This window comes from Ambystoma mexicanum, chromosome 14, assembly GCF_040938575.1.
Source record: "Ambystoma mexicanum isolate Mex_15411 chromosome 14, UKY_AmexF1_1, whole genome shotgun sequence".
NCBI classification, from domain to species: Eukaryota; Metazoa; Chordata; class Amphibia; order Caudata; family Ambystomatidae; genus Ambystoma; species Ambystoma mexicanum.
The window spans coordinates 360,643,354-360,671,215 of NC_090940.1; positions in this window are offsets into that span (position 1 = coordinate 360,643,354).

Below are 27,862 nucleotides of genomic sequence, written 5' to 3' on the forward strand. Positions count from 1 at the left end.
CCTGGTGGAGGGTGCCCCACACTGCTGGGGGGGTGGGGGTGGTGGAAGACATGAGTGGGGGCCTGGTGGGGGATGCCCATGGTGGCTGGGGCGTGGGGGGTGGTGGGAGACATGGGTGGGGGCCTGGTGGGGGCTGCCCATGGTGGCTGGGGGGTGGGGGTAGTGGGAGACATGAGTGGGGGCCTGGTGGAGGCTGCCCCTGCACTGCTGGGGGGGTGGGGTGGGTGGGAGACATGAGTGGGGGCCTGGTGGGGGCTGCCCATGGTTGCTGGGGGGTGGGGGTTGGGAGACATGGGTGGGAGCCTGGTGGGGGCTGCCCATGGTGGCTGGGGGGTGGGGGTGGTGGGAGACATGGGTGGGGGCCTGGTGGGGGCTGCCCATGGTGGCTTGGGGGCGGGGGTGGTGGTAGTCATGGGTGGGAGCCTGGTGGGGGCTGCCCATGGTGGCTGGGGGGTGGGGGGGTGTTAGACATGGGTGGGGGCCTGGTGGGGGCTGCCCATGGTGGCTGGGAGGTGGGGGTGGTAGGAGACATGGGTGGTGGCCTGGTGGAGGGTGCCCCACACTGCTGGGGGGGTGGGGGTGGTGGGAGACATGAGTGGGGGCCTGGTGGGGGCTGCCCATGGTGGCTGGGGGGTGGGGGTGGTGGGAGACATGGGTGGGAGCCTGGTGGGGGCTGCCCATGGTGGCTGGGGGGTGGGGGTGGTGGGAGACATGGGTGGGGGCCTGGTGGGGGCTGCCCATGGTGGCTGGGGGGTGGGGGTGGTGGGAGACATGAGTGGGGGCCTGGTGGAGGCTGCCCCTGTACTGCTGGGGGGGTGGGGGTGGGTGGGAGACATGAGTGGGGGCCTGGTGGGGGCTGCCCATGGAGGCTGCCCCTGTACTGCTGGGGGGGTGGGGGTGGGTGGGAGACATGAGTGGGGGCCTGGTGGGGGCTGCCCATGGTGGCTGGGGGGTGGGGGTGGTGGGAGACATGGGTGGGGGCCTGGTGGAGGGTGCCCCACACTGCTGGGGGGGTGGGGGTGGTGGAAGACATGAGTGGGGGCCTGGCGGGGGATGCCCATGGTGGCTGGGGCGTGGGGGGTGGTGGGAGACATGGGTGGGAGCCTGGTGGGGGCTGCCCATGGTGGCTGGGGGGTGGGGGTGGTGGGAGACATGGGTGGGGGCCTGGTGGGGGCTGCCCATGGTGGCTGGGGGTGGGGGAGGTGGTAGACATGGGAGGGAGCCTTGTGGGGGCTGCCCATGGTGGCTGGGGGGTGGGGGTGGTGGGAGACATGGGTGGGGGCCTGGTGGGGGCTGCCCATGTTGGCTGGGGGGTGGGGGGAGACATGGGTGCTGGCCTGGTGGAAGGTGCCCCACACTGCTGGGGGGTTGGGGGTGGTGGGAGACATGAGTGGGGGCCTGGTGGGGGCTGCCCATGGTGGCTGGGGGGTGGGGGTGGTGGGAGACATGGGTGGGAGCCTGGTGGGGGCTGCCCATGGTGGCTGGGGGGTGGGGGTGGTGGGAGACATGGGTGGGGGCCTGGTGGGGGCTGCCCATGGTGGCTGGGGGGTGGGGGTGGTGGGAGACATGAGTGGGGGCCTGGTGGAGGCTGCCCCTGCACTGCTGGGGGGGTGGGGGAGGGTGGGAGACATGAGTGGGGGCCTGGTGGGGGCTGCCCATGGTGGCTGGGGGGCGGGGGTGGTGGTAGTCATGGGTGGGAGCCTGGTGGGGGCTGCCCATGGTGGCTGGGGGGTGGGGGTGGTGGGAGACAGGGGTGGGGGCCTGGTGGGGGCTGCCCATGGTGGCTGGGAGGTGGGGGTGGTAGGAGACATGGGTGGTGGCCTGGTGGAGGCTGACCCACACTGCTGGGAGGTTGGGGGTGGTGGAAGACATGAGTGGGGGCCTGGTGGGGGCTGCCCATGGTGGCTGGGGGGTGGGGGTGGTGGGAGACATGGGTGGGAGCCTGGTGGGGGCTGCCCATGGTGGCTGGGGGGTGGGGGTGGTGGGAGACATGGGTTGGGGCCTGATGGGGGCTGCCCATGGTGGCTGGGGGGTGGGGGTGGTGGGGGACATGAGTGGGGGCCTGGTGGAGGCTGCCCCTGCACTGCTGGGGGGGTGGGGGAGGGTGGGAGACATGAGTGGGGGCCTGGTGGGGGCTGCCCATGGTGGCTGGGGGGTGGGGGTGGTGGGAGACATGGGTGGGGGCCTGGTGGAGGGTGCCCCACACTGCTGGGGGTTTGGGGGTGGTGGGAGACATGAGTGGGGGCCTGGTGGGGGCTGCCCATGGTGGCTGGGGGGTGGGGGTGGTGGGAGACATGGGTTTGGGCCTGGTGGAGTGTGCCCCACACTGCTTGGGGAGTGGGGGTGGTGGGAGACATGAGTGGGGGCCTGGTGGGGGCTGCCCATGGTGGCTGGGGGGTGGGGGTGGTGGGAGACATGGGTGGGGGCCTGGTGGAGGGTGCCCCACACTGCTGGGGGGTGGGGGTGGTGGGAGACATGAGTGGGGGCCTGGTGGGGGCTGCCCATGGTGGCTGGGGGTTGGGGGTGGTGGGAGACATGGGTGGGGGCCTGGTGGAGGGTGCCACACACTGCTGGGGGGGTGGGGGTGGTGGGAGACATGAGTGGGGGCCTGGTGGAGGCTGCCCATGGTGGCTGGGGGGTGGGGGGGTGATAGACATGGGTGGGAGCCTGGTGGGGGCTGCCCATGGTGCCTGTGGGGTGGGGGTGGTGGGAGACATGGGTGGGGGCCTGGTTGAGGGTGCCCCACAATGCTGGGGGGTGGGGGTGGTGGGAGACATGAGTGGGGGCCTGGTGGGGGCTGCCCATGGTGGCTGGGGGGTGGGGGTGGTGGGAGACATGGGTGGGGGCCTGGTGGAGGGTGCCCCACACTACTGGGGGGGTGGGGGTGGTGGGAGACATGAGTGGGGGCCTGGTGGAGGCTGCCCATGGTGGCTGGGGAGTGGGGGGGTTGGAGACATGGGTGGGAGCCTGGTGGGGGCTGCCCATGGTGGCTGGAGGGTGGGGTGGTGGGAGACATGGGTGGGGGCCTGGTGGGGGCTGCCCATGGTGGCTGGGGGGTGGGGGGGTGGTAGACATGGGTGGGAGCCTGGTGGGGGCTGGACATGGTGGCTGGGGGGTGGGGGTGGTGAGAGACATGGGTGGGGGCCTGGTGGAGGATGCCCCACACTGCTGGGGGGGTGGGGGTGGTGGGAGACATGAGTGGGGGCCTGGTGCGGGATGCCCATGGTGGCTGGAGGGTGGGGGTGGTGGGAGACATGGGTGGGGGCCTGATGGAGGGTGCCCCACACTGCTGGGGGGGTGGGGGTGGTGGGAGACATGAGTGGGGGCCTGGTGGAGGCTACCCATGGTGGCTGGGGGGTGGGGGGTGGTAGACATGGGTGGGAGCCTGGTGGGGGCTGCCCATGGTGGCTGGGGGGTGGGGGTGGTGGGAGACATGGGTGGTGGCCTGGTGGAGGGTGCCCCACACTGCTGGGGGGGTGGGGGTGGGTGGGAGACATGAGTGGGGGCCTGGTGGGGGCTGCCCATGGTGGCTGGGGGGTGGGGGTGGTGGTAGACATGGGTGGGGGCCTGGTGGAGGGTGCCCCACACTGCTGTGGGTTTGGGGGTGGTGGGAGACATGAGTGGGGGCCTGGTGGGGGCTGCCCATGGTGGATGGGGGGTGGGGGTGGTGGGAGACATGGGTGGGGGCCTGGTGGAGGGTGCCCCACACTGCTGGGGGAGTGGGGGTGGTGGGAGACATGAGTGGGGGCCTGGTGGGGGCTGCCCATGGTGGCTGGGGGGTGGGGGTGGTGGGAGACATGGGTGGGGGCCTGGTGGAGGGTGCCCCACACTGCTGGGGGGGTGGGGGTGGTGGGAGACATGAGTGGGGGCCTGGTGGGGGCTGTCCATGGTGGCTGGGAGGTGGGGGTGGTAGGAGACATGGGTGGTGGCCTGGTGGAGGGTGCCCCAGACTGCTGGGGGGGTGGGGGTGGTGGGAGACATGAGTGGGGGCCTGGTGGGGGCTGCCCATGGTGGCTGGGGGTGGGGGTGGTGGGAGACATGGGTGGAGGTCTGGTTGGGGCTGCCCATGGTGGCTGGGGGTGGGGGCGGTGGGAGACATGAGTGGGGGCTTGGTGGGGGCTGCCCATGGTGGCTGGGGGGTGGGGGTGGTGGGAGACATGGGTGGGGGCCTGGTGGAGGGTGCCCCACACTGCTGGGGAGGTGGGGGTGGTGGAAGACATGAGTGGGGGCCTGGTGGGGGATGCCCATGGTGTCTGGGGCGTGGGGGGTGGTGGGAGACATGGGTGGGAGCCTGGTGGGGGCTGCCCATGGTGGCTGGGGGGTGGGGGTGGTGGGAGACATGGGTGGGGGCCTGGTGGGGGCTGCCCATGGTGGCTGGGGGTGGGGGGGGGTGGTAGACATGGCTGGGAGCCTGGTGGGGGCTGCCCATGTTGGCTGGGGAGTGGGGGTGGTGGGAGACATGGGTGGTGGCCTGGTGGAGGGTGCCCCACACTGCTGGGGGGTTGGGGGTGGTGGGAGACATGAGTGGGGGCCTGGTGGGGGCTGCCCATGGTGGCTGGGGGGTGGGGGTGGTGGGAGACATGGGTGGGAGCCTGGTGGGGGCTGCCCATGGTGGCTGGGGGGTGGGGGTGGTGGGAGACATGGGTGGGGGCCTGGTGGCGGCTGCCCATGGTGGCTGGGGGGTGGGGGTGGTGGGAGACATGAGTGGGGGCCTGGTGGAGGCTGCCCCTGCACTGCTGGGGGGGTGGGGGTGGGTGGGAGACATGAGTGGGGGCCTGGTGGGGGCTGCCCATGGTGGCTGGGGGGTGGGGGTGGTGGGAGACATGGGTGGGGGCCTGGTGGAGGGTGCCCCACACTGCTGGGGGTTTGGGGGTGATGGAGACATGAGTGGGGGCCTGGTGGGGGCTGCCCATGGTGGCTGGGGTGTGGGGGTGGTGGGAGACATGGGTGGTGGCCTGGTGGAGGGTGCCCCACACTGCTGGGGGGGTGGGGGTGGGTGGGAGACATGAGTGGGGGCCTGGTGGGGGCTGCCCATGGTGGCTGGGGGGTGGGGGTGGTGGTAGACATGGGTGGGGGCCTGGTGGAGGGTGCCCCACACTGCTGTGGGTTTGGGGGTGGTGGGAGACATGAGTGGGGGCCTGGTGGGGGCTGCCCATGGTGGATGGGGGGTGGGGGTGGTGGGAGACATGGGTGGGGGCCTGGTGGAGGGTGCCCCACACTGCTGGGGGAGTGGGGGTGGTGGGAGACATGAGTGGGGGCCTGGTGGGGGCTGCCCATGGTGGCTGGGGGGTGGGGGTGGTGGGAGACATGGGTGGGGGCCTGGTGGAGGGTGCCCCACACTGCTGGGGGGGTGGGGGTGGTGGGAGACATGAGTGGGGGCCTGGTGGGGGCTGTCCATGGTGGCTGGGAGGTGGGGGTGGTAGGAGACATGGGTGGTGGCCTGGTGGAGGGTGCCCCAGACTGCTGGGGGGGTGGGGGTGGTGGGAGACATGAGTGGGGGCCTGGTGGGGGCTGCCCATGGTGGCTGGGGGTGGGGGTGGTGGGAGACATGGGTGGAGGTCTGGTTGGGGCTGCCCATGGTGGCTGGGGGTGGGGGCGGTGGGAGACATGAGTGGGGGCTTGGTGGGGGCTGCCCATGGTGGCTGGGGGGTGGGGGTGGTGGGAGACATGGGTGGGGGCCTGGTGGAGGGTGCCCCACACTGCTGGGGGGGTGGGGGTGGTGGAAGACATGAGTGGGGGCCTGGTGGGGGATGCCCATGGTGTCTGGGGCGTGGGGGGTGGTGGGAGACATGGGTGGGAGCCTGGTGGGGGCTGCCCATGGTGGCTGGGGGGTGGGGGTGGTGGGAGACATGGGTGGGGGCCTGGTGGGGGCTGCCCATGGTGGCTGGGGGTGGGGGGGGGGTGGTAGACATGGCTGGGAGCCTGGTGGGGGCTGCCCATGTTGGCTGGGGAGTGGGGGTGGTGGGAGACATGGGTGGTGGCCTGGTGGAGGGTGCCCCACACTGCTGGGGGGTTGGGGGTGGTGGGAGACATGAGTGGGGGCCTGGTGGGGGCTGCCCATGGTGGCTGGGGGGTGGGGGTGGTGGGAGACATGGGTGGGAGCCTGGTGGGGGCTGCCCATGGTGGCTGGGGGGTGGGGGTGGTGGGAGACATGGGTGGGGGCCTGGTGGCGGCTGCCCATGGTGGCTGGGGGGTGGGGGTGGTGGGAGACATGAGTGGGGGCCTGGTGGAGGCTGCCCCTGCACTGCTGGGGGGGTGGGGGTGGGTGGGAGACATGAGTGGGGGCCTGGTGGGGGCTGCCCATGGTGGCTGGGGGGTGGGGGTGGTGGGAGACATGGGTGGGGGCCTGGTGGAGGGTGCCCCACACTGCTGGGGGTTTGGGGGTGATGGAGACATGAGTGGGGGCCTGGTGGGGGCTGCCCATGGTGGCTGGGGTGTGGGGGTGGTGGGAGACATGGGTTTGGGCCTGGTGGAGTGTGCCCCACACTGCTGGGGGAGTGGGGGTGGTGGGAGACATGATTGGGGGCCTGATGGGGGCTGCCCATGGTGGCTGGGGGGTGGGGCTGGTGGGAGACATGGGTGGGGGCCTGGTGGAGGGTGCCCCACACTGCTGGGGGGTGGGGGTGGTGGGAGACATGAGTGGGGGCCTGGTATGGGCTGCCCATGGTGGCTGGGGGGTGGGGGTGGTGGGAGACATGGGTGGGGGCCTGGTGGAGGGTGCCCCACACTGCTGGGGGGGTGGGGGTGGTGGGAGACATGAGTGGGGGCCTGGTGGAGGCTGCCCATGGTGGCTGGGGGGTGGGGGGGTGGGAGACATGGGTGGGAGCCTGGTGGGGGCTGCCCATGGTGGCTGTGGGGTGGGGGTGGTGGGAGACATGGGTGGGGGCCTGGTGGAGGGTGCCCCACAATGCTGGGGGGTGGGGGTGGTGGGAGACATGAGTGGGGGCCTGGTGGGGGCTGCCCATGGTGGCTGGGGGGGGTGGGGGTGGTGGGAGACATGAGTGGGGGCCTGGTGGGGGCTGCCCATGGTGGCTGGGGGGTGGGGGTGGTGGGAGACATGGGTGGGGGCCTGGTGGAGGGTGCCCCACACTGCTGGGGGTTTGGGGGTGGTGGGAGACATGAGTGGGGGCCTGGTGGGGGCTGCCCATGGTGGATGGGGGGTGGGGGTGGTGGGAGACATGGGTGGGGGCCTGGTGGAGGGTGCCCCACACTGCTGGGGGAGTGGGGGTGGTGGGAGACATGAGTGGGGGCCTGGTGGGGGCTGCCCATTGTGGCTGGGGGGTGGGGGTGGTGGGAGACATGGGTGGGGGCCTGGTGGAGGGTGCCCCACACTGCTGGGGGCGTGGGGGTGGTGGGAGACATGAGTGGGGGCCTGGTGGGGGCTGCCCATGGTGGCTGGGGGGTGGGGGTGGTGGGAGACATGGGTGGGGGCCTGGTGGAGGCTGCCCATGGTGGCTGGGGGGTGGGGGTAGTGGGAGACATGAGTGGGGGCCTGGTGGAGGCTGCCCCTGCACTGCTGGGGGGGTGGGGTGGGTGGGAGACATGAGTGGGGGCCTGGTGGGGGCTGCCCATGGTGGCTGGGGGGTGGGGGTGGTGGGAGACATGGGTGGGGGCCTGGTGGAGGGTGCCCCACACTGCTGGGGGGGTGGGGGTGGTGGAAGACATGAGTGGGGGCCTGGTGGGGGCTGCCCATGGTTGCTGGGGGGTGGGGGTAGTGGGAGTCATGGGTGGGGGCCTGGTGGGGGCTGCCCATCGTGGCTGGGGGGCGGGGGTGGTGGTAGTCATGGGTGGGAGCCTGGTGGGGGCTGCCCATGGTGGCTGGGGGGTGGGGGTGGTGGGAGACATGGGTGGGGGCCTGGTGGGGGCTGCCCATGGTGGCTGGGAGGTGGGGGTGGTAGGAGACATGGGTGGTGGCCTGGTGGAGGGTGCCCCACACTGCTGGGGGGGTGGGGGTGGTGGGAGACATGAGTGGGGGCCTGGTGGAGGCTGCCCATGGTGGCTGTGGGGTGGGGGTGGTGGGAGACATGGGTGGGGGCCTGGTGGAGGGTGCCCCACAATGCTGGGGGGTGGGGGTGGTGGGAGACATGAGTGGGGGCCTGGTGGGGGCTGCCCATGGTGGCTGGGGGGGTGGGGGTGGTGGGAGACATGAGTGGGGGCCTGGTGGAGGCTGCCCATGGTGGCTGGGGAGTGGGGGGGTGGGAGACATGGGTGGGAGCCTCTTGGGGGCTGCCCATGGTGGCTGGGGGGTGGGGGTGGTGGGAGAAATGGGTGGGGGCCTGGTGGGGGCTGCCCATGGTGGCTGGGGGGTGGGGTGGGTTAGGTAGACATGGGTGGGAGCCTGGTGGGGGCTGCCCATGGTGGCTGGGGGGTGGGGGTGGTGAGAGACATGGTTGGGGGCCTGGTGGAGGGTGCCCCACACTGCTGGGGGGGTGGGGGTGGTGGGAGACATGGTGGGGGCCTGGTGCGGGATGCTCATGGTGGCTGGGGGGTGGGGGTGGTGGGAGACATGGGTGGGAGCCTGGTGGGGGCTGCCCATGGTGGCTGGGGGGTGGGGGTGGTGGGAGACATGGGTGGAGGCCTGGTGGGGGCTGCACATGGTGGCTGGGGGGTGGGGGCGGTGGGAGACATGAGTGGGGGCCTGGTGGGGGCTGCCCATGGTGGCTGGGGGGTGGGGGTGGTGGGAGACATGGGTGGGGGCCTGGTGGAGGGTGCCCCACACTGCTGGGGGGGTGGGGGTGGTGGAAGACATGAGTGGGGGCCTGGTGGGGGATGCCCATGGTGGCTGGGGCATGGGGGGTGGTGGGAGACATGGGTGGGAGCCTGGTGGGGGCTGCCCATGGTGGCCTTGGGGTGGGGGTGGTGGGAGACATGGGTGGGGGCCTGGTGGGGGCTGCCCATGGTGGCTGGGGGTGGGGGGGGTGGTAGACATGGGTGGGAGCCTGGTGGGGGCTGCCCATGGTGGCTGGGGGTGGGGGTGGTGGGAGACATGGGTGGGGGCCTGGTGGGGGCTGCCCATGTTGGCTGGGGAGTGGGGGTGGTGGGAGACATGGGTGGTGGCCTGGTGGAGGGTGCCCCACACTGCTGGGGGGTTGGGGGTGGTGGGAGACATGAGTGGGGGCCTGGTGGGGGCTGCCCATGGTGGCTGGGGGGTGGGGGTGGTGGGAGACATGGGTGGGAGCCTGGTGGGGGCTGCCCATGGTGGCTGGGGGGTGGGGGTGGTGGGAGACATGGGTGGGGGCCTGGTGGGGGCTGCCCATGGTGGCTGGGGGGTGGGGGTGGTGGGAGACATGAGTGGGGGCCTGGTGGAGGCTGCCCCTGCACTGCTGGGGGGGTGGGGGTGGGTGGGAGACATGAGTGGGGGCCTGGTGGGGGCTGCCCATGGTGGCTGGGGGGTGGGGATGGTGGGAGACATGGGTGGGGGCCTGGTGGAGGGTGCCCCACACTGCTGGGGGTTTGGGGGTGGTGGAGACATGAGTGGGGGCCTGGTGGGGGCTGCCCATGGTGGCTGGGGTGTGGGGGTGGTGGGAGACATGGGTTTGGGCCTGGTGGAGTGTGCCCCACACTGCTGGGGGAGTGGGGGTGGTGGGAGACATGAGTGGGGGCCTGATGGGGGCTGCCCTTGGTGGCTGGGTGGTGGGGCTGGTGGGAGACATGGGTGGGGGCCTGGTGGGGGCTGCCCATGGTGGCTGGGGGGTGGGGGTGGTGGGAGACATGAGTGGGGGCCTGGTGGGGGCTGCCCATGGTGGCTGGGGGGTGGGGGTTGTGGGAGACATGGGTGGGGGCCTGGTGGAGGGTGCCCCACACTGCTGGGGGGGTGGGGGTGGTGGGAGACATGAGTGGGGGCCTGGTGGAGGCTGCCCATGGTGGCTGTGGGGTGGGGGTGGTGGGAGACATGGGTGGGGGCCTGGTGGAGGGTGCCCCACAATGCTGGGGGGTGGGGGTGGTGGGAGACATGAGTGGGGGCCTGGTGGGGGCTGCCCATGGTGGCTGGGGGGGTGGGGGTGGTGGGAGACATGAGTGGGGGCCTGGTGGAGGCTGCCCATGGTGGCTGGGGAGTGGGGGGGTGGGAGACATGGGTGGGAGCCTCTAGGGGGCTGCCCATGGTGGCTGGGGGGTGGGGGTGGTGGGAGAAATGGGTGGGGGCCTGGTGGGGGCTGCCCATGGTGGCTGGGGGGTGGGGTGGGTTAGGTAGACATGGGTGGGAGCCTGGTGGGGGCTGCCCATGGTGGCTGGGGGGTGGGGGTGGTGAGAGACATGGTTGGGGGCCTGGTGGAGGGTGCCCCACACTGCTGGGGGGGTGGGGGTGGTGGGAGACATGGTGGGGGCCTGGTGCGGGATGCTCATGGTGGCTGGGGGGTGGGGGTGGTGGGAGACATGGGTGGGGGCCTGATGGAGGGTGCCCTACACTGCTGGGGGGGTGGGGGTGGTGGGAGACATGAGTGGGGGCCTGGTGGAGGCTGCCCATGGTGGCTGGGGGGTGGGGGGGGTGGTAGACACGGGTGGGAGCCTGGTGGTCGCTGCCCATGGTGGCTGGGGGGTGGGGGTTGTGGGAGACATGGGTGGTGGTCTGGTGGAGGGTGCCCCACACTGCTGGGGGGGTGGGGGTGGGTGGGAGACATGAGTGGGGGCCTGGTGTGGGCTGCCCATGGTGGCTGGGGGGTGGGGGTGGTGGGAGACATGGGTGGGGGTCTGGTGGAGGGTGCCCCACACTGCTGGGGGTTTGGGGGTGGTGGGAGACATGAGTGGGGGCCTTGTGGGGGCTGCCCAAGGTGGATGGGGGGTGGGGTGGTGGGAGACATGGGTGGGGGCCTGGTGGAGGGTGCCCCACACTGCTGGGGGCGTGGGGGTGGTGGGAGACATGAGTGGGGGCCTGGTGGGGGCTGCCCATGGTGGCTGGGGGGTGGGAGTGGTGGGAGACATGGGTGGGGGCCTGGTGGGGGCTGCCCATGGTGGCTGGGGGGTGCGGGTAGTGGGAGACATGAGTGGGGGCCTGGTGGAGGCTGCCCCTGCACTGCTGGGGGGGTGGGGTGGGTGGGAGACATGAGTGGGGGCCTGGTGGGGGCTGCCCATGGTGGCTGGGGGGTGGGGGTGGTGGGAGACATGGGTGGGGGCCTGGTGGAGGGTGCCCCACACTGCTGGGGGGGTGGGGGTGGTGGAAGACATGAGTGGGGGCCTGGTGGGGGCTGCCCATGGTTGCTGGGGGGTGGGGGTGGTGGGAGTCATGGGTGGGGGCCTGGTGGGGGCTGCACATCGTGGCTGGGGGGCGGGGGTGGTGGTAGTCATGGGTGGGAGCCTGGTGGGGGCTGCCCATGGTGGCTGGGGGGTGGGGGTGGTGGGAGACATGGGTGGGGGCCTGGTGGGGGCTGCCCATGGTGGCTGGGAGGTGGGGGTGGTAGGAGACATGGGTGGTGGCCTGGTGGAGGGTGCCCCAGACTGCTGGGGGGGTGGGGGTGGTGGGAGACATGAGTGGGGGCCTGGTGGGGGCTGCCCATGGTGGCAGGGGGGTGGGGGTGGTGGGAGACATGGGTGGGAGCCTGGTGGGGGCTGCCCATGGTGGCTGGGGGGTGGGGGTGGTGGGAGACATGGGTGGAGGCCTGGTGGGGGCTGCCCATGGTGGCTGGGGGGTGGGGGCGGTGGGAGACATGAGTGGGGGCCTGGTGGGGGCTGCCCATGGTGGCTGGGGCATGGGGGGTGGTGGGAGACATGGGTGGGGGCCTGGTGGGGGCTGCCCATGGTGGCTGGGGGTGGGGGGGTGGTAGACATGGGTGGGAGCCTGGTGGGGGCTGCCCGTGGTGGCTGGGGGTGGGGGTGGTGGGAGACATGGGTGGGGGCCTGGTGGGGGCTGCCCATGTTGGCTGGGGAGTGGGGGTGGTGGGAGACATGGGTGGTGGCCTGGTGGAGGGTGCCCCACACTGCTGGGGGGTTGGGGGTGGTGGGAGACATGAGTGGGGGCCTGGTGGGGGCTGCCCATGGTGGCTGGGGGGTGGGGGTGGTGGGAGACATGGGTGGGAGCCTGGTGGGGGCTGCCCATGGTGGCTGGGGGGTGGGGGTGGTGGGAGACATGGGTGGGGGCCTGGTGGGGGCTGCCCATGGTGGCTGGGGGGTGGGGGTGGTGGGAGACATGAGTGGGGGCCTGGTGGAGGCTGCCCCTGCACTGCTGGGGGGGTGGGGGTGGGTGGGAGACATGAGTGGGGGCCTGGTGGGGGCTGCCCATGGTGGCTGGGGGGTGGGGGTGGTGGGAGACATGGGTGGGGGCCTGGTGGAGGGTGCCCCACACTGCTGGGGGTTTGGGGGTGGTGGAGACATGAGTGGGGGCCTGGTGGGGGCTGCCCATGGTGGCTGGGGTGTGGGGTGGTGGGAGACATGGGTTTGGGCCTGGTGGAGTGTGCCCCACACTGCTGGGGGAGTGGGGGTGGTGGGAGACATGAGTGGGGGCCTGATGGGGGCTGCCCATGGTGGCTGGGGGGTGGGGCTGGTGGGAGACATGGGTGGGGGCCTGGTGGAGGGTGCCCCACACTGCTGGGGGGTGGGGGTGGTGGGAGACATGAGTGGGGGCCTGGTGGGGGCTGCCCATGGTGGCTGGGGGGTGGGGGTGGTGGGAGACATGGGTGGGGGCCTGGTGGAGGGTGCCCCACACTGCTGGGGGGGTGGGGGTGGTGGGAGACATGAGTGGGGGCCTGGTGGAGGCTGCCTATGGTGGCTGGGGGGTGGGGGGGTGGGAGACATGGGTGGGAGCCTGGTGGGGGCTGCCCATGGTGGCTGTGGGGTGGGGGTGGTGGGAGACATGGGTGGGGGCCTGGTGGAGGGTGCCCCACAATGCTGGGGGGTGGGGGTGGTGGGAGACATGAGTGGGGGCCTGGTGGGGGCTGCCCATGGTGGCTGGGGGGGTGGGGGTGGTGGGAGACATGAGTGGGGGCCTGGTGGAGGCTGCCCATGGTGGCTGGGGAGTGGGGGGGTGGGAGACATGGGTGGGAACCTCTTGGGGGCTGCCCATGGTGGCTGGGGGGTGGGGGTGGTGGGAGACATGGGTGGGGGCCTGGTGGGGGCTGCCCATGGTGGCTGGGGGGTGGGGTGGGTTAGGTAGACATGGGTGGGAGCCTGGTGGGGGCTGCCCATGGTGGCTGGGGGGTGGGGGTGGTGAGAGACATGGGTGGGGGCCTGGTGGAGGGTGCCCCACACTGCTGGGGGGTGGGGGTGGTGGGAGACATGGGTGGGGGCCTGGTGAGGGATGCCCATGGTGGCTGGGGGGGTGGGGGTGGTGGGAGACATGGGTGGGGGCCTGATGGAGGGTGCCCTACACTGCTGGGGGGGTGGGGGTGGTGGGAGACATGAGTGGGGGCCTGGTGGAGGCTGCCCATGGTGGCTGGGGGGTGGGGGGGTGGTAGACACGGGTGGGAGCCTGGTGGTCGCTGCCCATGGTGGCTGGGGGGTGGGGGTTGTGGGAGACATGAGTGGGGGCCTGGTGTGGGCTGCCCATGGTGGCTGGGGGGTGGGGGTGGTGGGAGACATGGGTGGGGGTCTGGTGGAGGGTGCCCCACACTGCTGGGGGTTTGGGGGTGGTGGGAGACATTAGTGGGGGCCTTGTGGGGGCTGCCCAAGGTGGATGGGGGATGGGGGTGGTGGGAGACATGGGTGGGGGCCTGGTGGAGGGTGCCCCACACTGCAGGGGGAGTGGGGGTGGTGGGAGACATGAGTGGGGGCCTGGTGGGGGCTGCCCATGGTGGCTGGGGGGTGGGGGTGGTGGGAGACATGGGTGGGGGCCTGGTGGAGGGTGCCCCACACTGCTGGGGGGGTGGGGGTGGTGGGAGACATGAGTGGGGGCCTGGTGGGGGCTGCCCATGGTGGCTGGGGGATGGGGGTGGTGGGAGACATGGGTGGGGGCCTGGTGGAGGCTGCCCATGGTGGCTGGTGGGTGGGGGGGTGGGAGACATGAGTCGGGGCCTGGTGGGGGCTGCCCATGGTGGCTGGGGGGTGGGGGTGGTGGGAGACATGGGTGGGGGCCTGGTGGAGGGTGCCCCACACTGCTGGGGGGGTGGGGGTGGTGGGAGACATGAGTGGGGGCCTGGTGGAGGCTGCCCATGGTGGCTGGGGGGTGGGGGGGTGGGAGACATGGGTGGGAGCCTGGTGGGGGCTGCCCATGGTGGCTGGGGGGTGGGGGTGGTGGGAGACATGGGTGGGGGCCTGGTGGAGGGTGCCCCACACTGCTGTGGGGTGGGGGTGGTGGGAGACATGAGTGGGGGCCTGGTGGGGGCTGCCCATGGTGGCTGTGGGGTGGGGGTGGTGGGAGACATGGGTGGGGGCCTGGTGGAGGGTGCCCATGGTGGCTGGGGGGTGGGGGGGTGGGAGACATGGGTGGGAGCCTGGTGGCGGCTGCCCATGGTGGCTGGGGGGTGGGGGTGGTGGGAGACATGGGTGGGGGCCTGGTGGGGGCTACCCATGGTGGCTGGGGGGCGGGGGGGTGGTAGACATGGGTGGGAGCCTGGTGGGGGCTGCCCATGGTGGCTGGGGGGTGGGGGTGGTGGGAGACATGGGTGGGGGCCTGGTGGAGGGTGCCCCACACTGCTGGGGGGGTGGGGGTGGTGGGAGACATGAGTGGGGGCCTGGTGGGGGATGCCCATGGTGGCTGGGGGTGGGGGTGGTGGGAGACATGGGTGGGGGCCTGATGGAGGGTGCCCCACACTGCTGGGGGGTGGGGGTGGTGGGAGACATGGGTGGGGGCCTGGTGGAGGCTGCCCATGGTGGATGGGGGGTGGGGGTGGTGGGAGACATGGGTGGGGGCCTGGTGGAGGGTGCCCCACACTGCTGGGGGAGTGGGGGTGGTGGGAGACATGAGTGGAGGCCTGGTGGGGGCTGCCCATTGTGGCTGGGGGGTGGGGGTGGTGGGAGACATGGGTTGGGGCCTGGTGGAGGGTGCCCCACACTGCTGGGGGGGTGGGGGTGGTGGGAGACATGAGTGGGGGCCTGGTGGGGGCTGCCCATGGTGGCTGGGGGGTGGGGGTGGTGGGAGACATGGGTGGGGGCCTGGTGGGGGCTGCCCATGGTGGCTGGGGGGTGGGGGTAGTGGGAGACATGAGTGGGGGCCTGGTGGAGGCTGCCCCTGCACTGCTGGGGGGGTGGGGTGGGTGGGAGACATGAGTGGGGGCCTGGTGGGGGCTGCCCATGGTGGCTGGGGGGTGGGGGTGGTGGGAGACATGGGTGGGGGCCTGGTGGGGGCTGCCCATGGTGGCTGGGAGGTGGGGGTGGTAGGAGACATGGGTGGTGGCCTGGTGGAGGGTGCCCCAGACTGCTGGGGGGGTGGGGGTGGTGGGAGACATGAGTGGGGGCCTGGTGGGGGCTGCCCATGGTGGCTGGGGGGTGGGGGTGGTGGGAGACATGGGTGGGAGCCTGGTGGGGGCTGCCCATGGTGGCTGGGGGGTGGGGGTGGTGGGAGACATGGGTGGGGGCCTGGTGGGGGCTGCCCATGGTGGCTGGGGGGTGGGGGTGGTGGAAGACATGAGTGGGGGCCTGGTGGGGGATGCCCATGGTGGCTGGGGTGTGGGGGGTGGTGGGAGACATGGGTGGGAGCCTGGTGGGGGCTGCCCATGGTGGCTGGGGTGTGGGGGTGGTGGGAGACATGGGTGGGGGCCTGGTGGGGGCTGCCCATGGTGGCTGAGGGTGGGGGGGTGGTAGACATGGGTGGGAGCCTGGTGGGGGCTGCCCATGGTGGCTGGGGGTGGGGGTGGTGGGAGACATGGGTGGGGGCCTGGTGGGGGCTGCCCATGTTGGCTGGGGAGTGGGGTGGTGGGAGACATGGGTGGTGGCCTGGTGGAGGGTGCCCCACACTGCTGGGGGGTTGGGGTGGTGGGAGACATGAGTGGGGGCCTGGTGGGGGCTGCCCATGGTGGCTGGGGGGTGGGGGTGGTGGGAGACATGGGTGGGAGCCTGGTGGGGGCTGCCCATGGTGGCTGGGGGGTGGGGGTGGTGGGAGACATGGGTGGGGGCCTGGTGGGGGCTGCCCATGGTGGCTGGGGGTGGGGGTGGTGGGAGACATGAGTGGGGGCCTGGTGGAGGCTGCCCCTGCACTGCTGGGGGGGTGGGGATGGGTGGGAGACATGAGTGGGGGCCTGGTGGGGGCTGCCCATGGTGGCTGGGGGGTGGGGGTGGTGGGAGACATGGGTGGGGGCCTGGTGGAGGGTGCCCCACACTGCTGGGGGTTTGGGGGTGGTGGAGACATGAGTGGGGGCCTGGTGGGGGCTGCCCATGGTGGCAGGGGTGTGGGGGTGGTGGGAGACATGGGTTTGGGCCTGGTGGAGTGTGCCCCACACTGCTGGGGGAGTGGGGGTGGTGGGAGACATGAGTGGGGGCCTGGTGGGGGCTGCCCATGGTGGCTGGGGGGTGGGGGTGGTGGGAGACATGGGTGGGAGCCTGGTGGGGGCTGCCCATGGTGGCTGGGGGGTGGGGGTTGTGGGAGACATGGGTGGGGGCCTGGTGGGGGCTGCCCATGGTGGCTGGGGGGTGGGGGTGGTGGGAGACATGAGTGGGGGCCTGGTGGAGGCTGCCCCTGCACTGCTGGGGGGGTGGGGGTGGGTGGGAGACATGAGTGGGGGCCTGGTGGGGGCTGCCCATGGTGGCTGGGGGGTGGGGGTGGTGGGAGACATGGGTGGGGGCCTGGTGGAGGGTGCCCCACACTGCTGGGGGTTTGGGGGTGGTGGAGACATGAGTGGGGGCCTGGTGGGGGCTGCCCATGGTGGCTGGGGTGTGGGGTGGTGGGAGACATGGGTTTGGGCCTGGTGGAGTGTGCCCCACACTGCTGGGGGAGTGGGGGTGGTGGGAGACATGAGTGGGGGCCTGATGGGGGCTGCCCATGGTGGCTGGGGGGTGGGGCTGGTGGGAGACATGGGTGGGGGCCTGGTGGAGGGTGCCCCACACTGCTGGGGGGTGGGGGTGGTGGGAGACATGAGTGGGGGCCTGGTGGGGGCTGCCCATGGTGGCTGGGGGGTGGGGGTGGTGGGAGACATGGGTGGGGGCCTGGTGGAGGGTGCCCCACACTGCTGGGGGGGTGGGGGTGGTGGGAGACATGAGTGGGGGCCTGGTGGAGGCTGCCTATGGTGGCTGGGGGGTGGGGGGGTGGGAGACATGGGTGGGAGCCTGGTGGGGGCTGCCCATGGTGGCTGTGGGGTGGGGGTGGTGGGAGACATGGGTGGGGGCCTGGTGGAGGGTGCCCCACAATGCTGGGGGGTGGGGGTGGTGGGAGACATGAGTGGGGGCCTGGTGGGGGCTGCCCATGGTGGCTGGGGGGGTGGGGGTGGTGGGAGACATGAGTGGGGGCCTGGTGGAGGCTGCCCATGGTGGCTGGGGAGTGGGGGGGTGGGAGAGATGGGTGGGAGCCTCTTGGGGGCTGCCCATGGTGGCTGGGGGGTGGGGGTGGTGGGAGACATGGGTGGGGCCCTGGTGGGGGCTGCCCATGGTGGCTGGGGGGTGGGGTGGGTTAGGTAGACATGGGTGGGAGCCTGGTGGGGGCTGCCCATGGTGGCTGGGGGGTGGGGGTGGTGAGAGACATGGGTGGGGGCCTGGTGGAGGGTGCCCCACACTGCTGGGGGGGTGGGGGTGGTGGGAGACATGGGTGGGGGCCTGGTGAGGGATGCCCATGGTGGCTGGGGGGGTGGGGGTGGTGGGAGACATGGGTGGGGGCCTGATGGAGGGTGCCCTACACTGCTGGGGGGGTGGGGGTGGTGGGAGACATGAGTGGGGGCCTGGTGGAGGCTGCCCATGGTGGCTGGGGGGTGGGGGGGTGGTAGACACGGGTGGGAGCCTGGTGGTCGCTGCCCATGGTGGCTGGGGGGTGGGGGTTGTGGGAGACATGAGTGGGGGCCTGGTGTGGGCTGCCCATGGTGGCTGGGGGGTGGGGGTGGTGGGAGACATGGGTGGGGGTCTGGTGGAGGGTGCCCCACACTGCTGGGGGTTTGGGGGTGGTGGGAGACATTAGTGGGGGCCTTGTGGGGGCTGCCCAAGGTGGATGGGGGGTGGGGGTGGTGGGAGACATGGGTGGGGGCCTGGTGGAGGGTGCCCCACACTGCAGGGGGAGTGGGGGTGGTGGGAGACATGAGTGGGGGCCTGGTGGGGGCTGCCCATGGTGGCTGGGGGGTGGGGGTGGTGGGAGACATGGGTGGGGGCCTGGTGGAGGGTGCCCCACACTGCTGGGGGGGTGGGGGTGGTGGGAGACATGAGTGGGGGCCTGGTGGGGGCTGCCCATGGTGGCTGGGGGATGGGGGTGGTGGGAGACATGGGTGGGGGCCTGGTGGAGGCTGCCCATGGTGGCTGGTGGGTGGGGGGGTGGGAGACATGAGTCGGGGCCTGGTGGGGGCTGCCCATGGTGGCTGGGGGGTGGGGGTGGTGGGAGACATGGGTGGGGGCCTGGTGGAGGGTGCCCCACACTGCTGGGGGGGTGGGGGTGGTGGGAGACATGAGTGGGGGCCTGGTGGAGGCTGCCCATGGTGGCTGGGGGGTGGGGGGGGGTGGGAGACATGGGTGGGAGCCTGGTGGGGGCTGCCCATGGTGGCTGGGGGGTGGGGGTGGTGGGAGACATGGGTGGGGGCCTGGTGGAGGGTGCCCCACACTGCTGTGGGGTGGGGTGGTGGGAGACATGAGTGGGGGCCTGGTGGGGGCTGCCCATAGTGGCTGTGGGGTGGGGGTGGTGGGAGACATGGGTGGGGGCCTGGTGGAGGGTGCCCATGGTGGCTGGGGGGTGGGGGGTGGGAGACATGGGTAGGAGCCTGGTGGCGGCTGCCCATGGTGGCTGGGGGGTGGGGGTGGTGGGAGACATGGGTGGGGGCCTGGTGGGGGCTGCCCATGGTGGCTGGGGGGCGGGGGGGTGGTAGACATGGGTGGGAGCCTGGTGGGGGCTGCCCATGGTGGCTGGGGGGTGGGGGTGGTGGGAGACATGGGTGGGGGCCTGGTGGAGGGTGCCCCACACTGCTGGGGGGGTGGGGGTGGTGGGAGACATGAGTGGGGGCCTGGTGGGGGATGCCCATGGTGGCTGGGGGTGGGGGTGGTGGGAGACATGGGTGGGGGCCTGATGGAGGGTGCCCCACACTGCTGGGGGGTGGGGGTGGTGGGAGACATGGGTGGGGGCCTGGTGGAGGCTGCCCATGGTGGATGGGGGGTGGGGGTGGTGGGAGACATGGGTGGGGGCCTGGTGGAGGGTGCCCCACACTGCTGGGGGAGTGGGGGTGGTGGGAGACATGAGTGGAGGCCTGGTGGGGGCTGCCCATTGTGGCTGGGGGGTGGGGGTGGTGGGAGACATGGGTTGGGGCCTGGTGGAGGGTGCCCCACACTGCTGGGGGGGTGGGGGTGGTGGGAGACATGAGTGGGGGCCTGGTGGGGGCTGCCCATGGTGGCTGGGGGGTGGGGGTGGTGGGAGACATGGGTGGGGGCCTGGTGGGGGCTGCCCATGGTGGCTGGGGGGTGGGGGTAGTGGGAGACATGAGTGGGGGCCTGGTGGAGGCTGCCCCTGCACTGCTGGGGGGGTGGGGTGGGTGGGAGACATGAGTGGGGGCCTGGTGGGGGCTGCCCATGGTGGCTGGGTGGTGGGGGTGGTGGGAGACATGGGTGGGGGCCTGGTGGAGGGTGCCCCACACTGCTGGGGGGGTGGGGGTGGTGGAAGACATGAGTGGGGGCCTGGTGGGGGCTGCCCATGGTTGCTGGGGGGTGGGGGTGGTGGGAGTCATGGGTGGGGGCCTGGTGGGGGCTGCCCATCGTGGCTGGGGGGCGGGGGTGGTGGTAGTCATGGGTGGGAGCCTGGTGGGGGCTGCCCATGGTGGCTGGGGGGTGGGGGTGGTGGGAGACATGGGTGGGGGCCTGGTGGGGGCTGCCCATGGTGGCTGGGAGGTGGGGGTGGTAGGAGACATGGGTGGTGGCCTGGTGGAGGGTGCCCCAGACTGCTGGGGGGGTGGGGGTGGTGGGAGACATGAGTGGGGGCCTGGTGGGGGCTGCCCATGGTGGCTGGGGGGTGGGGGTGGTGGGAGACATGGGTGGGAGCCTGGTGGGGGCTGCCCATGGTGGCTGGGGGGTGGGGGTGGTGGGAGACATGGGTGGGGGCCTGGTGGGGGCTGCCCATGGTGGCTGGGGGGTGGGGGTGGTGGAAGACATGAGTGGGGGCCTGGTGGGGGATGCCCATGGTGGCTGGGGTGTGGGGGGTGGTGGGAGACATGGGTGGGAGCCTGGTGGGGGCTGCCCATGGTGGCTGGGGGGTGGGGGTGGTGGGAGACATGGGTGGGGGCCTGGTGGGGGCTGCCCATGGTGGCTGAGGGTGGGGGGGTGGTAGACATGGGTGGGAGGCTGGTGGGGGCTGCCCATGGTGGCTGGGGGTGGGGGTGGTGGGAGACATGGGTGGGGGCCTGGTGGGGGCTGCCCATGTTGGCTGGGGAGTGGGGTGGTGGGAGACATGGGTGGTGGCCTGGTGGAGGGTGCCCCACACTGCTGGGGGGTTGGGGTGGTGGGAGACATGAGTGGGGGCCTGGTGGGGGCTGCCCATGGTGGCTGGGGGGTGGGGGTGGTGGGAGACATGGGTGGGAGCCTGGTGGGGGCTGCCCATGGTGGCTGGGGGGTGGGGGTGGTGGGAGACATGGGTGAGGGCCTGGTGGGGGCTGCCCATGGTGGCTGGGGGTGGGGGTGGTGGGAGACATGAGTGGGGGCCTGGTGGAGGCTGCCCCTGCACTGCTGGGGGGGTGGGGATGGGTGGGAGACATGAGTGGGGGCCTGGTGGGGGCTGCCCATGGTGGCTGGGGGGTGGGGGTGGTGGGAGACATGGGTGGGGGCCTGGTGGAGGGTGCCCCACACTGCTGGGGGTTTGGGGGTGGTGGAGACATGAGTGGGGGCCTGGTGGGGGCTGCCCATGGTGGCAGGGGTGTGGGGGTGGTGGGAGACATGGGTTTGGGCCTGGTGGAGTGTGCCCCACACTGCTGGGGGAGTGGGGGTGGTGGGAGACATGAGTGGGTGCCTGATGGGGGCTGCCCATGGTGGCTGGGGGGTGGGGCTGGTGGGAGACATGGGTGGGGGCCTGGTGGAGGGTGCCCCACACTGCTGGGGGGTGGGGGTGGTGGGAGACATGAGTGGGGGCCTGGTGGGGGCTGCCCATGGTGGCTGGGGGGTGGGGGTGGTGGGAGACATGGGTGGGGGCCTGGTGGAGGGTGCCCCACACTGCTGGGGGGGTGGGGGTGGTGGGAGACATGAGTGGGGGCCTGGTGGAGGCTGCCCATGGTGGCTGGGGGGTGGGGGGGTGGGAGACATGGGTGGGAGCCTGGTGGGGGCTGCCCATGGTGGCTGTGGGGTGGGGGTGGTGGGAGACATGGGTGGGGGCCTGGTGGAGGGTGCCCCACAATGCTGGGGGGTGGGGGTGGTGGGAGACATGAGTGGGGGCCTGGTGGGGGCTGCCCATGGTGGCTGGGGGGGTGGGGGTGGTGGGAGACATGAGTGGGGGCCTGGTGGAGGCTGCCCATGGTGGCTGGGGAGTGGGGGGGTGGGAGACATGGGTGGGAGCCTGGTGGGGGCTGCCCATGGTGGCTGGGGGGTGGGGGTGGTGGGAGACATGGGTGGGGGCCTGGTGGGGGCTGCCCATGGTGGCTGGGGGGTGGGGTGGGTTAGGTAGACATGGGTGGGAGCCTGGTGGGGGCTGCCCATGGTGGCTGGGGGGTGGGGGTGGTGAGAGACATGGGTGGGGGCCTGGTGGAGGGTGCCCCACACTGCTGGGGGGGTGGGGGTGGTGGGAGACATGGGTGGGGGCCTGGTGCGGGATGCCCATGGTGGCTGGGGGGTGGGGGTGGTGGGAGACATGGGTGGGGGCCTGATGGAGGGTGCCCTACACTGCTGGGGGGTGGGGGTGGTGGGAGACATGAGTGGGGGCCTGGTGGAGGCTGCCCATGGTGGCTGGGGGGTGGGGGGGGGGTGGTAGACATGCGTGGGAGCCTGGTGGGGGCTGTCCATGGTGGCTGGGGGGTGGGGGTTGTGGGAGACATGGGTGGTGGCCTGGTGGAGGGTGCCCCACACTGCTGGGGGGGGTGGGGGTGGGTGGGAGACATGAGTGGGGGCCTGGTGTGGGCTGCCCATGGTGGCTGGGGGGTGGGGGTGGTGGGAGACATGGGTGGGGGCCTGGTGGAGGGTGCCCCACACTGCTGGGGGTTTGGGGGTGGTGGGAGACATGAGTGGGGGCCTTGTGGGGGCTGCCCAAGGTGGATGGGGGGTGGGGGTGGTGGGAGACATGGGTGGGGGCCTGGTGGAGGGTGCCCCACACTGCAGGGGGAGTGGGGGTGGTGGGAGACATGAGTGGGGGCCTGGTGCGGGCTGCCCATGGTACCTGGGGGTGGGGGTGGTGGGAGACATGGGTGGGGGCCTGGTGGAGGGTGCCCCACACTGCTGGGGGGGTGGGGGTGGTGGGAGACATGAGTGGGGGCCTGGTGGGGGCTGCCCATGGTGGCTGGGGGATGGGGGTGGTGGGAGACATGGGTGGGGGCCTGGTGGAGGCTGCCCATGGTGGCTGGTGGGTGGGGGGGTGGGAGACATGAGTGGGGGCCTGGTGGGGGCTGCCCATGGTGGCTGGGGGTGGTGGGAGACATGGGTGGGGGCCTGGTGGAGGGTGCCCCACACTGCTGGGGGGGTGGGGGTGGTGGGAGACATGAGTGGGGGCCTGGTGGAGGCTGCCCATGGTGGCTGGGGGGTGGGGGGGGGGTGGGAGACATGGGTGGGAGCCTGGTGGGGGCTGCCCATGGTGGCTGGGGGTGGTGGGAGACATGGGTGGGGGCCTGGTGGAGGGTGCCCCACACTGCTGTGGGGTGGGGGTGGTGGGAGACATGAGTGGGGGCCTGGTGGGGGCTGCCCATGGTGGCTGTGGGGTGGGGGTGGTGGGAGACATGGGTGGGGGCCTGGTGGAGGGTGCCCATGGTGGCTGGGGGGTGGGGGGGTGGGAGACATGGGTGGGAGCCTGGTGGCGGCTGCCCATGGTGGCTGGGGGGTGGGGGTGGTGGGAGACATGGGTGGGGGCCTGGTGGGGGCTGCCCATGGTGGCTGGGGGGCGGGGGGGTGGTAGACATGGGTGGGAGCCTGGTGGGGGCTGCCCATGGTGGCTGGGGGGTGGGGGTGGTGGTAGACATGGGTGGGGGCCTGGTGGAGGGTGCCCCACACTGCTGGGGGGGTGGGGGTGGTGGGAGACATGAGTGGGGGCCTGGTGGGGGATGCCCATGGTGGCTGGGGGTGGGGGTGGTGGGAGACATGGGTGGGGGCCTGATGGAGGGTGCCCCACACTGCTGGGGGGTGGGGGTGGTGGGAGACATGAGTGGGTGCCTGGTGGAGGCTGCCCATGGTGGCTGGGGGGTGGGAGTGGTGGGAGACATGGGTGGGGGCCTGGTGGAGGGTGCCCCACACTGCTGGGGAGTTGGGGGTGGTGGGAGACATGAGTGGGGGCCTGGTGGGGGATGCCCATGGTGGCTGGGGGTGGGGGTGGTGGGAGACACGGGTGGGGGCCTGGTGGAGGGTGCCCCACAATGCTGAGGGGTGGGGGGGGTGGGAGACATGAGTGGGGGCCTGGTGGGGGCTGCCCATGGTGGCTGGGGGGTGGGGGTGGTGGGAGACATGGGTGGGGGCCTGGTGGAGGGTGCCCCACACTGCTTGGGGGGTGGGGGTGGTGGGAGACATGAGTGGGGGCCTGGTGGAGGCTGCCCATGGTGGCTGGGGAGTGGGGGGGTGGGAGACATGGGTGGGAGCCTGGTGGGGGCTGCCCATGGTGGCTGGGGGGTGGGGGTGGTGGGAGACATGGGTGGGGGCCTGGTGCAGGCTGACCATGGTGGCTGGGGGGTGGTAGACATGGGTGGGAGCCTGGTGGGGGCTGCCCATGGTTGCTGGGGGGTGGGGGTGGTGGGAGACATGGGTGGGGGCCTGGTGGAGGGTGCCCCACACTGCTGGGGGGGTGGGGGTGGTGGGAGACATGAGTAGGGGCCTGGTGCGGGATGCCCATGGTGGCTGGGGGTGGGGGTGGTGGGAGACATAAGTGGGGGCCTGATGGAGGGTGCCCCACACTGCTGGGGGGGTGGGGGTGTTGGGAGACATGAGTGGGGGCCTGGTGGAGGCTGCCCATGGTGGCTGGGGGGTGGGGGGGGTGGTAGACATGAGTGGGGGCCTGGTGGGGGCTGCCCATGGTGGCTGGGGGTGGGGGTGGTGGGAGACATGGGTGGGGGCCTGGTGGAGGGTGCCCCACACTGCTGGGGGTTTGGGGGTGGTGGGAGACATGAGTGGGGGCCTGGTGGGGGCTGCCCATGGTGGATGGGGGGTGGGGGTGGTGGGAGACATGGGTGGGGGCCTGGTGGAGGGTGCCCATGGTGGCTGGGGGGTGGGGGTGGTGGGAGACATGGGTGGGGGCCTGGTGGAGGGTGCCCCACACTGCTGGGGGGGTGGGGGTGGTGGGAGACATGAGTGGGGGCCTGGTGGGGGCTGCCCATGGTGGCTGGGGGGTGGGGGCGGTGGGAGACATGGGTGGGGGCCTGGTGGAGGGTGCCCCACACTGCTGGGGGGGTGGGGGTGGTGGGAGACATGGGTGGGGGCCTGGTGGGGGCTGCCCATGGTGGCTGGGGTGTGGGGGTGGTGGGAGACATGGGTGGGGGCCTGGTGGAGGGTGCCCCACACTGCTGGGGGGGTGGGGGTGGTGGGAGACATGAGTGGGGGCCTGGTGGAGGCTGCCCATGGTGGCTGGGGGTGGGGGGGTGGGAGACATGGGTGGGGGCCTGGTGGAGGGTGCCCCACACTGCTGGGGGTGGTGGGGAGTGGGAGACATGAGCAGGTGTGCAGGGTAGTCCCCTGTTTTGTGGGCTGCCTGCAGGGGTGTGGAGGGTGTACAGGGTACACCTGTGAGGACCCACCCAGCCTAATTGCGTGTGATTATTCCTGCGCACCCCTGTAATACACGTACCCAGCCAAATTGCGTGTGATAATTCCTGCGCACCCCTGTAATACACGTACCCAGCCAAATCGCGTGTGATTATTCCCGCGCACCTCTGTAATACACGTACCCTGGCTAATCGCGTGTAAAACTGTTAGGCGGAAACCTGTGCAGTACTCTCTGGGACCACTGCAAAAGATTTAGGACTACAGGCGTTGGCGGTGAACCCACTTGGTAACAGTCTGTACCACACAGATTCACGTGGTAACTGTGGCTGAGCAGTCAGACTTCTCTCAAGAAAAGTAGAGCAGTATGTGGAGTATACAAAATAGGGCAATTCTTCACAGCAAGACAAGCAAACACGCAACGAGGCTTAGTGTAAAGATATTAAGGTATTTATTTAAAAACAAAATGTCTATGAAAAACACTAAGGCAAATCACGGCAAACAAATCAAACACAATTACTCTACGGAGTAGGCAATCAATCCCCCTTGCAATATCGACAACTCTAGGTTCTACTGGTACCACTTATTTTCAGACAGAGGTGTATACCTCAACCCAGATGACACTCGAATATTAGTTAGGACGGGAGAGAAAAAGATAGGCAGGTTACGAAATCAACACAGTTCGATCCTATCGGATAAAATGCAAGGCAGGAAGGCAAGAATCACAATAGATCGTAAAGTTCAGAGGCCAGGCCCACTCGGAGAGGGGCAAGGCGCAATGTCCCAAAAAGTCTCTAGTGGAGATGCATTCAAGTCTGTATTGCAAATTGTTATCAGTAGATTGAACCAGTTCAGAACAACGAATGAGAAAAGCTTGGAGGCGACCCAACGGAGAGGATTAAGACACCTCACTCGAACCGATCGAAAGGGAAGCCAGGCGGACACAGTACCTTGTTGTGGAGGGCAGCTCCGGCGGGGCAGTTGTTCCTGATGGTGGATGCATGTTGGTTCTTTGCCAAGAGTAGAGATGATCTCGTCGTCGAAGAAAATGAAGTCTGGTGCACCACCAGGGAGGAAACCAGTTGCGGAGTGCTCCGTCACAAGGCACCACCTTTTGGTCACGGTTCAGGGGTAGTGGCTATCCGGTTGCCGAGGTGCTTCTGCACGGGCAATTCGACCACCGCGTCCTGCGGCGAATAAAATTCAAAGGGGACTGGTTGTTCCCACCAGTCTGGGGAAGAGACTCTCCGGCAGGGAGATCTCCTCTGTCGTCGGGAAGTGGTGAGTCGGTTCCGCAGGGCTCCACCGGAGGTGTCGTCGTGCAGGTCGGCTCAGCGTTACCCTCGTCGAATTCTTAGGTCCTGTGGCGACTTCTGAAGATCCAGTTCCAAAAGCCCTGCTTTTATGCAGAATACCCCCATTCATTCAGCCTAGCTGTCAATCAACACATGCTAAGTGGTGAGCGGGAAGGCTCACCACCTGGGCCAATCACTCCAGAGTGCGACCGGAGTTGGCAAGGCAACTCGGTCCAGGGTGCCTAAACCCCCTCCCACACCCCTGTGGTAACCCAGACAGAATGGCACCACTTTGGAGGGTCTCTGTACAGAGCCCGCCAAAAGTGGAACAAAGGGCTGGACCTTTGGTTTAGGAGTCACAGAGACGAACACAGACGCCATTTTACAAACCGAGTTCTGGCAGAAAATACCACTCGATAAACTTATTTAAGATAAGTAGATCGGTGGTACGTCAAAGATTAATGAGAAAAGGTATCAATCTCCAACAATGGGACGAGTCCCATAGTGTTATGTTCGGGGACGAACATAACAAGTAGTTTCCACTGCCACCAGCCAAAACTCGATGAGGGGGGACGGGACAGTGCCCCCTCGAGTAACAGATCCAGGAGTAATCGAATTACCCCTACTAGTACGTCCACAATAAGATGGTTTGTACTAGTTCTGTTAGTAAATGTAGGTCTAGTAAAGCCAATGGTGACTTTACATGCCCGGGGAGACAGTAGTCAGTCCCCGGGTATGGTGTGCATGGTCGGGGACCCGCTAGGGTGCCCCCATGTTACGGCACGTAGGGTGCGGTGCAACACACATAGAAAAACATATGAGACCCTATGGAGTAAAAGACCCCATAGCCCATCAAACACATTGACATTTCAAAAGGAATTACACACATACCTGTCCAAGAGTGGGAGAGAAGAGTCTCACTCTTGGCAGGATGGAAAAAAACAAACTCCAGAAATCCAGCAAAGCTGCTGGGGAACTCACTAGGTTAGGAAATTCAGCCTAAACAGAGAATTCTCCCTAACACTCGCCCCCCCCAGACTAAGGGACAGGAGGATTTAATCCACTCCTGGATGAATCTCATACCTCTAGTCGATGACATACATCCTAGAGAGACCATCAGCATTTTGGTGGTGACACCCTGACCTGTGCTCAATGGTGAAATCAAACCCTTGCAGGCAGATCGACCATCTCAATAGTTTTGGGTTTTCCCCTTTCATTTGCATTAACCATCTCAAGGGTTGGTGGTCAGTCTGAATGACGAAAGTAGAACCATACAAGTACGGCCTAAACTTCTTCAGAGCCCACACGATAGCAAAGCACTCTCTTTCGATTGTTGCTCACCTTGTTTCAGGATCCTTCAGCTTGCGGCTGATGAAGCAAACGGGGTGCTCCCTACCTTTCCCATCCAGTTGACTGAGTACGGCACTTATTCATACATTTGAAGCATCTGTCTGCACAATGAAGTGTTGGCAGTAATCAGGAGCTCTGAGTACTGGGGCTTGGCAAAGAGCCTTTTTCAGGTTTTCAAAAGCCTGATTGCACTCCTCGTTCCATTTAACCTTTTTAGGAAATTTGGGCGAGGAGATGACATTCAGTGGAGAAGCTATGGTCCCATAGTTCTCTATGAAATTCCTGTAATACCCGGTGAGGCCTAGGAAGGCTCTCACCTGGGTTTGAGTAGTCAGTGTTGTCCAATTTGCACAGCTTCAATCTTACTGAGC